This window comes from Galeopterus variegatus, unplaced genomic scaffold, assembly GCF_000696425.1.
Source record: "Galeopterus variegatus unplaced genomic scaffold, G_variegatus-3.0.2 Scaffold1497, whole genome shotgun sequence".
In the NCBI taxonomy this organism is placed as follows: Eukaryota; Metazoa; Chordata; class Mammalia; order Dermoptera; family Cynocephalidae; genus Galeopterus; species Galeopterus variegatus.
Genome location: NW_007727608.1, coordinates 271,075 through 282,526, shown reverse-complemented (window position 1 = coordinate 282,526; position 11,452 = coordinate 271,075). Strand labels below are relative to the sequence as shown.

General features: G+C 59.6%; 1 protein-coding gene across 1 annotated transcript in view; it reads right to left on the bottom strand.

Annotated features, from left to right (window-relative positions):
- MORN1 (MORN repeat containing 1) overlaps window positions 1–11,452 on the bottom strand; it is a 67,767-nt gene that overhangs the window by 21,211 nt on the left and 35,104 nt on the right. The gene's annotated exons all lie outside the window — the stretch shown is intronic.

The window sequence follows — 11,452 nt, the reverse complement described above, 5'->3', positions numbered from 1 at the left end:
GATACCAACTCTGCCTTCAAAGTGCGTTCCTGCCTGACCTGCCCCACGCTCCCCTGCCCTGCCTGCCCTTGCTGGGTCCTGCACTTCCCACCCAGAGGCTGGCACTACCCTCAGGTGGTCAGACTCCCAGCTCCTCCTCGCCCCTCTAGTCCCCAAGGCAGCGACGGGACCTTCCCTCAGGAGCCGGGCTGGTCCCTCCCCTGCTGAGGGCCCCTCTCATTACCCCAGGAACACAGTCTGGCCACGGAGGCTCGGCCACTGGGGTCTCGCGGATGCCGCTTTCCTACTAAGAGTAAGACGTGACATCCACTCAAAGCTGCATCTGCTCAATGTGCCACCTGCCAGGAGCAGGAGCTCACGCGCTGCACGGCTTCTCCATGTTGGCTGAACATCCAGGTTTTCCCAGGCCATGGCCTGTTCCCTCTACCCCTAATGACCCCTGCCAGGTACCATCTCCTTCCTTCGGCATCACCAGCTACATGACCACTTTCCCTGCTGTCTCCATTTCTTCCTGCCTCCGGGTCCCCCAGTGGGACCACTGATGCGGCCATCTCTGTGCAGGCTGGCCTCTTCCCCCCTCTGTCCACATCGCCTCTTTGGGAGGTGCATCACTCGCCCTGGATGTAAGCACCACTCTACTCAGATGAACCCCCAACTCCTGCCTCCTTGGGGGCCAGGTGCCCAGCCCAACTTCCTGCACACGCCTCCCCACCATCCTCCTGGACACCCCAGGTTGTAGCGGCCTCTCTCTGGTTACTCCTCTCCCTTCACGGCTGCCCCTCCACTGATCTGGGTCTCTCCGAACCTCTCTCAAATCCTCCCCTTCTGGGCAGCTCTCTGGCCACCGTCCGGGGCTCGGATGATTGCGGCGGGTCCCCCTGGCCTCTTGGCCCCCACTCGGCCCCACCACATACTTCTCACCTCCTGCACACGACCAACTCCGAGCATCAGCTAGACCCTGCTGCTCGCCTGCTCGAAACCTCCAGGGGCAAGTCCAGGGCGGGCCACACCCTCCAGTCGTCGCTCCCTCCTTGCCCGTGACTGCAGCCCCCGGCCCTCCAACCTCTGTGCCCACTGCCCCTGGGCTGGACCCTCCCCTTTTCACCAAGAGCGTCTCATCCTTCTGGACTCTTTGCCAGTGTCACCGCTGTGGACAGGCCCCCCCCATGCCTCTCTCTCAGCCTGGGCTCATCTTCTGTCCCCACCCAAGCTGCTTTCTCCTTTGGTCTGTCCGCAGCGGAGGGCATGGCCCTGTCTTGCCCCTGCGGTGTCCCCGGCTGGCACCTGGATGACGTGGATGTTGTGATGGCCAGGCCCTGCCGCCGTGGGCCTTGCTTTGGCCCCATGCTCACCCCCTTGCTGAGGCACCGTCCGCACCTTGACCACCTGTCTGAAAACTCAGTCCCATCAGGCCAAACCACCAAAAAGAAAAGGCTAGAAGTCTGACAGTATGTGCCGCCCGAAGGCACGAAAATCTGACTTCTGGCAAAAGATGCGCTGCAGAGACGCCCTGGAACGTGGGGCGAAAGCTCCATCACTAGGAATCTCCTTTATGTAGATTTTAATTGCAACGATTACGGCTTTCTCAGCAAGATAAAGGTCGTTGTGTGACCTCGAGGGAGGGGTGACTCTGGAACCCTGGAGGGAGGCTGTGCCAGCCCCAGGATCAGACCAGGCAGCTTGACCTCTCCGGGAGGGAACTATTGATTAATTATCTCTTTACAGCCACCTCAATTAGACTCCCTCGTCACCTGTGTAGGACACCGAGGCGGTAGGCAGAGAAGTCACCCGAGTCAACAAGACCTGCGCTAGTCAGGCTGCCCATAAACGGCCGCTGTGGGCCTGGGACCTCGCCGGGTGGACAGCCAGCGACAAGCGGAAATGCTGTCTTCATTTAAGTGGATTCAAAAAAATAACACGTTATTGGCCCTGAGGGGATGAGAACGGTCTCATCTGGAGGTGACCAGACACACCGCATTAGTCTTGAAGAGGAGACTCAATTAGCCAAGGAGCTTGGCTCGTTAGAGATGGGGTGGCAGGGGCGCCTGGAGAAATCAGCAGCAGAGACATTGGGAGGACACAGGCAGGGGGCCCTGAGGGCACACAGGGCCAGGGGGGTGGTCTCAGGCCTGCATGAACCACCGTGTGGCCACGGGGGCTCCCTCTGTCCAGGGGACACAGGGGCTGGAGCTGGCCGGAGGGTCTGCCATCCACTGAGGGGGCACCATCCCCACCGGCTGGGAAGGGCAGGGCCTGTTGTGCTCTGCCCCAAGTTCCTGCCACAGGTCCCTGAGGAACTCCCCTTGTCCCAGCTCAGGTCTTCTCAGCTGGCCTCCAGAGGCCAGCCTGGGACTGTGCTCCAGGATGTGGGAACCCCCTCGGGAAGGAGACAGCCCCCCAGGACTGTGACCTGTGGAGCTGTCAGAGGGCACTCGTGACACCTGTCTAATGCCTCTGAGGGACCCCACTGACCCCTCCCCATCCAGAAGTGGCCCCCGGCCCACCCCATCCTCAGGACCTTGAAGTCTTGAGAGGTGGGGGCACCCTGGGCCCCATCCCTGGAGGCCTCCACGGTCTGAAAGCAGCGTGGTTACCGGATCTCAAGAGCACGTCAGCCAGGAGGAGGGGTCTGTACGTTTGGAAGCTTCTCCCTGCCTGTCGGGGCATCCTGGTCACACAGAGACGTCTGGGCAGAGCTTCCCACGCAGCGGGCCTGGCGGGCTGGGTCTGGGCCGGGTCACAGCTGGACGTGCATCCTGGCCACGGAGGTAAGTTCATGACACAGAGATGCCCCGGGCCTGTGACGTGGCGCTCAGAGGCAAAGCCACATGCAGGAGCCCTACGCACCGGGCAGCGGGTCAGGTGGTCCTGGTTGCAGGGGAGGGTCTGCCCTGGCTCACAGGGACACCCTCGTTTCTGGTTTGTCTGCATCCCGTATCACTGGGCATACATGGTGGGCTTGCTGTGCCTTGGAAGAGGCCGGCTGGGCTGGGCCTGCCTGTCCTCCAGGGCCCTGCGATGGCTCCCCTCTGCCACCTGGGCTCCCTTGTCACGTGTCTCCTCTGTCTACTCCCAGGGGACACAGGGGGCCTGAGAATCAGCCCCAGAGACAGAAGTTCACACTGTGGAAGACATAACGTGTGTCTCTAACTGCACCCCCATCCTACACTGCCCTGGGGCCAGATTGTTTTATTGACAGATTTTCAAATTCCAGAATGTCCAAGGGTGCATCTCCCGTGGGAACCAGGGCAGGAGAGAGCGGTGGCCTGGCTGGAACCTCGGGCGTGCCAGACATCTGTTTGCTACTTTCCGGGTCAGGCTTTTAGTGGGCCGCCGTGGAACAGGGACCCCAGGCAGAGGGGGTTCCACGGCTACTGACTGGAGCCACCCAGGGAGCCACGTGGCAGAGAGATAGGCCCACGACGGTGCCTGGGCCTCCTTCAGTGGAACCCAGCCCTGGACTCATGGCACCGTACGGGGGAGGCTTCCAGGACCGGCTTCCCTGCCTCTCCTGAAGCGTAGAAAACGGATCGTTCCCCCGTACGGGGGAGGCTTCCAGGACCGGCTTCCCTGCCTCTCCTGAAGCGTAGAAAACGGATCCCCAGCCACCGCGCCCACATGCCCACCTCCCCCGAATGTTAAGACAGTAAAGAGGCGCCACATGCTCCCAGAACCTGAGCGCTCCCTCCCACGCTGCTCCTGCCCCACTGCAGAGGGTCTGCAAAGCCCCTCCTCAGAGTGACAGGCTGGTCCCACCACACCAAGGGCACTTGCCTTCTGGCTTCTGGTGCTCTGAGATGTTGGAATCGCACACACAATGTGAGAAGGAGCGTGTTTCTGCCGGCAAACCTCCAAGACCCGGGGCTACTTCGGGGTTCCCTCTGAGTCTGTTTCTGACACCCCGCCCACTGCTTGACGGCCTGCAGGAGCCCCCAGCCAAGCTGTCTGTACACAGCTCAGCAGAACCAGGCTGGGAACCCGAAGGCGCCACTGGGCCCTGGTGAAAATGAGTAAGGTCCCAGTGGTACCCGCTAACCACGGTGCTCAGTCAGACAGGTGCTGGGTGCTTCTGGAGACGGTGATGCTCAGAAGCGACAGCCCTGCCCTGGGTGGGGGTGAGAGGTGGGGAGGAGTGGGTGGAGCAGGCGGCGGCCCCCAGGAGTCGTGCAGAGGACCAAGGTCTGGTGGCCTTTGTCAACCTGCAGGCTCCACTTGTGTCTGGCAGCGCCACCGGGCCCTGGTGAAAATGAGTAAGGTCCCAGTGGTACCCGCTAACCACGGTGCTCAGTCAGACAGGTGCTGGGTGCTTCTGGAGACGGCGATGCTCAGAAGCGACAGCCCTGCCCTGGGTGGGGGTGAGAGGTGGGGAGGAGTGGGTGGAGCAGGCGGCGGCCCCCAGCAGTCGTGCAGAGGACCAAGGTCTGGTGGCCTTTGTCAACCTGCAGGCTCCACTTGTGTCTGNAGTCGTGCAGAGGACCAAGGTCTGGTGGCCTTTGTCAACCTGCAGGCTCCACTTGTGTCTGGAATAATGGACAGAAAGCTCCACCCGTGGGCGCAGCACCAAGGGCCCCCCTCGTGAGTGACGTGTCCTCTACTTAGAAATTCTTCCCAAAGCCTCGGCCCTACTGGTCCCCCTTGCTTGGGAGAATGGCTCTGCTCATGGCTGTCCTGGGCTTTCTCAGGATGGGCCTGGACAGAGGCCTCATTGGACCACTGAAGTAGCCTCAAGGGGCCACCTCGCAGGGGGACACTGCCAGGCCCCAGCACATGGGTGGTCAGTAGGGGGAAGGGCCACTGCGGCACAGGCAGGGACGAGCTCGCGGGGCCCTCCACTGGGCTGAGCTGCCTCCAAATCCAGGCTGTCCGGGGCCGCAACATGACTTTCAACACAATGGGCGGCCTCTGGCTCAGGGTTTGTGCTTCTCCAAGCCGAAGACAGCGCGTCGCCCCCCAGCTCTTCAGAAACGCTTGAGGAGTGTTGTTACTGTCTGTCGGTGGGACGTGCATAGACCGCCCGGCTGGCTGCCTGGGGATCGACTTAGACCCCATCGTCTGATGTGGCTCCTGCATAGACCCCATCTGGGGCTTTCCAGTTGTCCTGACAATGTCCTTTGCAGTAGAGGCACGCGGCCCAGAACCCACATTGCGCTGAGCTGTCATCGGGTCTTTTTAGGCTCTCCCAGTCCAGAGCATCCTCGGCCATTCCCTGACTGCCGTGATGCTGATGCCTTTGAAGGCTCCAGGAGAAAGCCCTCTGTCCGGACTTGTCTGAGGCCTCGGTGTGGCTGGATGTAGGTTTTGCGTCTTTGGCCTGAAAGTCGCAGAAGCGACTCCAGGGTCTGCTCAGCCCAGCCCATCGGGTGGTGCAGGATTTCTGTGTCCAGCTGCCAGCAGGTCCACAAGTGAGGTGGCGTCTGCCAGCGTCCCTGCCGGGAACTTGCACTGTCCCTTCACACCTACAGCTGAGCACTGTGTGCGGAGGGGCTCAGAGGCGTGTGAGCGCCACCCCCATCCTGCGCGCCGGTGTTTGTGTGCCCATTCGTATCAGTCCAGACACATACTTGACTCAGGGGACTCTAGTCCGTGACTGTCCTTCCTCATGTAGATGCTCAGATTGTCCTGGACTTGGCTCCTGTGGCCCGTCTCCCGCTTCTGGAGCCGTTCCTGCTGCGGACACAGGACGCGGGGCCCCACTCCCGCCCCGGCCCTGGGCCGGCCTCTCCTCTGAGAGTGCGGATCTTCCCGGAGAGCCGGCTGCACACACGCACACGGCACAGGCACACACACGTGCGCGCACATCTGTGTTCTTTTACATCGTCGTGGAATGCAAGCCCTGAGCTCCCACACACAGGAGCCAACCTCTCGACCCAAGCCTGTAGGCTTCTTCCTCGTGCCCGTCTCCGCGTTTGCACCTCCTGCCCTGTCCCCTCCATGCAGGGAGTCATTGCCCCACGTGCCCCACGTAGAGCCCTCCTCACACTGCTCAGGCCCTGACACCCGCAGCAGGGGCTCCGAAGCCCGCCACCCCACCCCAGGCCCCGGACACCCACCCACCTGGCCGGACTTAATGGCTTTGGGACCAAATGGTTCGGGATGGGAGGTGAGAGAAGAGCAGGGGAGAACCCTGCAGCAGAGGGGACGGCCCTACAGGGGGGAGAGGCTGGGAAGGACGGAGCCCTTCCTTGAAGAGCAGTTACCCTGGAGGAGACTCCAGCCCCTGGAGAGGAGGGTGCACCCGCCTGCCCAAGGGCTTGCCCCCCTGCAGCCCCACGTGCCTCCGTCTCGGGAAGCCTGCCCCGCCCCCAAACCCTCTGCTTAGTTTTAGACGCGCACCCTAATGTCGGAGCTAATTTCCACTTTTATCCACTGTTCGGGCATTGGGAGCAACAAGGTATCTTTTTATACAACATTTTTTTGGGACACTCCCTCTATATGATATGATTCCTAGAAAGAAAATGTATAGAGCAAAATTCCCTTTAAAAAATACGGCTCTTTCATGGTACTCTGCCATAATTAACCATAGACAATTAATATTAAAACATGTTATCACCGCACGAGGCAATGAAATTTCCAGAAATTCACTGCTGCACATTCTGTCACTTTTATTGGCAAGACTGAATTAGCAGCAGAGGGCACCTTGATTTTTAAAATCATCTTACAATAACGGTTGATTCTGTATAGATCCCATCTGATGACTATCAAACCCATTTGTCCAGCCCATGAAAAAGAGAAATCACTCAGAACCATTGGAAACATTCACCAGGAGGGTTTTTGTATATTAAAAAAAAGAAAAAGAAAAAAAAGAAAAAAAAAAAAAGCAATCTGACATCCTCGTCCTGCCATGGCTTCTTCGGTTCCCAAATCCAATTTATGGGGGATTGTTCAAGCCGCCAGGGCCCGGTCGCCTGACAACGTCCGTCCTGCAGTCCTCGGCACCTGCATTAGGATTCAATGGGCCTAAATTACGGGCGAGGAAGACCCCCCACTGACAACGAGGAACACAAAAGGGTTCCACGTTTAAAGCTGTGGGTGGGAATTACAGGAGGTTAAGAGACTAAATATAAAAATCTTTTTGAATATAAAATCAATGTGCTTTGTTACTAAAATCTGGGTGCTGTAATTTAACCAAAATAGGGTTTAGAATATCTGGCAATAGTCCACGTCTAGGAAATTGTCTTTTTTCTGCACGAAAGGCAAATCATCTATTCAAACGTTAAGAACAAACAACTGGAAGATTTCATATCAACAAAATAATAAAATACCGCGTTTTGCAATTACATATTACTGACATTAGGCCTCTGGAAAGAGAAAGCATTTTCTTTCTTCATTTTGCTTCTTTGTATCAATGAAAACCAAGATTTTGGAGGGTTTGTTGTCTTCATTGGGGACGGCTAAGACCCTGGGGGCTGACGCTCGGTGGGGGCTCTGGCAGCACAGGGCAGGCGTCCAGAGTAGCTCCAGCCCACCGGGCAGCCAGGAGGTGCTAAGTGAACCCCGGGAGGCCCATTCCTGGGCATGGGGGGGCTGGGCTGAATTTCCAGCCTCCCAGGCTGTGGGCAGTGGACCAAGGCCACACTCCCCCCAACTCCCCACTGGCTGCAGGGGCAGACTCCTGGGAGACTCCAGTGGCCTTGACCTAGCAGGGTGGTCGTGGGGGTGCCTTCCATGCACCCAGCTGCAGCACCACACTCAGGTTGGATACAGCGACTCCAGAGGCTGGGTGAACTCACTTGGTCATGTTTCCTTCAATGCAGAGAAATCGGTGTGGGGGAGAGGGGGTTGGAGGATGGGGGCACCGCAGGGGGCAGGGCTGCTCCCCCCGCTGGGGACAGTGTTCCATCTACCCCTGGCTGTTGAATCCCGAGCTTCAGGAACACGTTAAACATGGATAATTGCTTTGCAGTGAGAGACAACGCCCGCTCTGCCTTAATTTTAGGCCTGACTCATGCTGCGTTGCTTCTCTTAGGCGGGCTGGGAGCCTCCCTCCCTCCCTCCTCTTCCTGGGCAGCCGACCTCCCGGCTGGGCTCCAGGTGCCGCTGAGAATGGAAACCCTTAACCGCTCCAAGGGTGTGAAATCCAGAGGTTGTCAAGAAGGTTCTGTTGGATCGATGGTCACCTTCCAGCGTGTTCACACGGCAGGTGGAGCTGGACAGAGGGAGCTCACCCCTGCCCATCTGGCAGGCAGATGCCCGCCACCATCCCACACCCAGCACAACCCAGGAGCAAAGGCTGCAGGTACAGCCCGTCAGGTCCTGTGATGCGAAGCCCAGCCAGGTCCATTGGGGGTGCCGCATGTGCACAGCTGCCCAGGGGACACCTTGCTAGCCCAAGTTAACGGAGCTGTGCCCCAAACTCTGCGAGACCCTCTTGGCAGGATTGGAGCCCATCTCCCACACTCTCCGTTGGTCTGACAGAGTCACCACGTTCACCACCAGCCTTGGGTTTTAACTGTAAAACTGGCAGCTCCATTCATCAGGGCTTTGCAGTCCTGAGGCGCTAGAGGGTGAGATTGCAGGGGTTGCGGGGCACAGACAGGGCAGCTCCACTTGCTTCCCTGGCCACAGATGCACAGTGAGCATGCCACCTCTGGCTCCCGTCATCCTGCAGGGGTGGCTGGAGGTCCAGATCCTTGTGCACGAGCCCTCCCCAGAGCTCCTCTGTGCGCCGACAGGGCACAGTAGGTTTATGCTGATGAGGAATTTCCATTTGCTGGAGACGGCTGGTTGACTCGCAGCATCCGTTCTCCCCTGCTCTGGTAACAGAACTCGGCCTCTGTGGGCAAACTGCATGTCTTGTCTCTGTGTGACCTGGTGTGGCCGTGTAACCAAGGTCTGCGTAATGAGGGGTGAGTGGCAGTGGGCCTAGCACCTCCAGGAAGCTTCTTTAGAAGGGACAGCCCCTCTCCTGGCCCCCGATGCCTCTCCCTTCTGGCTAGCTGGGATAGGGGTATGATGGCTGGAGCTTGTGCAGCTGTCTAGGACCATGAGGTGGTACATGAAGATGACAAAGTAGCAGAATAGGAAGCAGGAACTGGGGTCCCTAGTGACAGGAAAGTACCTCACTCTGGCTTCTGGGCTTTCACATGAGAGAGAAGTCAACGTCGAGGGAGGCAAAGCTGCTATCCTGTGCTTTGTTAGGAGCAGCCACACATGGGACGGGTCAAATCCGGCAGCGCTTCTGTGAGCCTGCACCTAACAGTTTGTCCGGGACTGCGGGTAGGAGGAGCGGCCAGGGCGGGGGAGGGGTCGCTCCTGGTGAGCACGAGGGTCTCATGAGAACTGTCCTGGTCTCTGGCTGTGCTGCCACCACCACCACTGTATTTGGTTGTGGCAGGCACTCATGGCAGCTGTGACTAGGGTGAGACGGGCACGGGACTCAGAGTTTCTGCCCTGGACGCACATTTCTTAGGCTTCCCAAGCTCAGGAGAGACATTGTAAGTAGCTTCAATAGGGACAGTGACCTCGGAGATTCTCTGGTGCAAATGGACCCCAGGCCTTTCGTTGAGTTCCCTTTGGCCGGAGCTCTCTGGGCTGCTGTCTCCCCTCACTGCGCGGCCTGTCCGGGTGGGGAACCCTGTCTGCAGCCGGCAGACGAGTGGACACCTCTGTGAGCCCGCGGGCGGGGCAGGCTGTGCTGCTTCCATGCTCACTCGCTTGCGGAGCCACGTTTCTGTCGCGCGCTGCGTCCCCTCCCAGGTGAGTGCACAGGCAGAGCCTGAGGCTGGAGCTGCGCAGTTGACCCGGCCCCACATCGAGGTGAGCTCGGGGTGCTGAGCGGGCCTTGCGTTCTGGCACCTGGTTTCAATCCAGACCTCGTTACCTGGCTCCAAAAATCTTTCTGAGTGGAAGTCGTGGCGCCCAGTGAATATTTTTACACAGAAATATGAGAACAATTCCGCCAACACAGTGGAAAATTGCTTCTATAAACCGAGGTGCCAGCAGACGGGGGCACAGAGTCCCCCGTGGTCCCACTGGACCCTTGGCCTTGACCAACCTGGTTTGCGCTGCAAGACACTCAGGGTCCCTCCCCCATAGCCTGCCGCTGCCCCACAAGGGGAGAAGAGAGGCCCATCACATGGAGGGGTGGAGGGGCGCAGTTACCTGTGTGAAAAGTAATTCCTGGGGTGGTCTCTTCCTGCTTCTCTTAGGACTGCTGTTTGGACAAATTCTCACCTTATCAGAGGAAAGCTACCCCCTCCTCCCTGCAAAGACAGACCCACCACGGCTCCAGGGGCTCCTGGCCACCCTCTGGGAGAAGTTTCCAGGGTGCGGGTGGCTGTGGAATGTGGCACCCTGGTTCCTGAGGAGTCCTGCAGAGGCCCTGAAACGCCATTCTGCCATCCCTTCCTCCACTCCAGCTGTGTGAACATGTCACCCTGGGAGAACACAGGGCCATCGACCTGGCCGGGAATTCTGACTGCAGAGAGGCGCCCCTAGGCCACAGGGTCACACAGGGCCACGGAGCACAGGGGAGGGGCTGGGCCACCCTGTGGGGAGAGAGGAGCTGGGGCAGGGAGGGGCGGGCCCTGCCCAACACCTGCTTAAGGGGTCCGGGCTGAAGAGCCTGAGCAGGCAGGAGGTGAGCAGGGGCTGTGGGGGAGCCCCCAGTGGGGGTGGGGGAGCTAGGTCTGGGGGTCTGCTGGACTCACATGTGGGCATGAAGGGGGCGCAGGTCTAGGGAAGGAGGTGCTTGGGGTGGCCTGACAGAACAGTCAGCTGTGCGCGAGGCCCAGGGAGGGGGGCCATGTGTGGACCTGGGGGGCTGCATGTGGTAGGCGAGGCCAGGAAGGGATGGGGGACCCTGGGCTTCCACAGGCAGGAGCAGGTGCGGTGGAGTGCAGAGGATGTTGTACAAGGCGCGTGTGTAGTGGTGAGCAGGGACATCTTGTCAAACCTGGAACCTTCACAGCCTTTGTGGATGGCGGTGGTGCCCCTGGCTTCACAGCCATGTCCACTGAGTCTTGGGTCAGGGTGCTGCCCGTGCGTCCCCGGTCTGTCCTGTTGTGCTCTGTGACCTGGGAGCCTGCAGGCTGAGCCCTCCCCACGTGGGTACCTGGGGCTCAGATCCAACCTCAGTTTGCACAGCAGGGAAAAGGGTCGCCGGCCACCTGGCCGCCTGGGGAGGGCAGCCCCCACCTGCCTGTTGATCCTCTGCATGGCGGCTGCCCACAAGGGGGCTCCTGTTTGCACTCCCACCGAGGACTGCTCACACCGTGCCCTCTTTTCTGGGGCTTCTTGCCTCTTTCCCAGATCCACCATGCCCTGGGTTTTCAGGGGACGGCTGTATTTTCCTCCCACTCAGGTTTTGGGTGCCCCATGCCCACTCCACACCCTCAACTCCTGCATCTCCCCACTCACCGGGCAGGCTGCTGGGGGTGTCCCCCTGGCCACAGGAGGTGCCCGAAACCAGCGCCGGATCCAGGTTGTCCTTGGGGAGTGGCAAGTCGGCTCC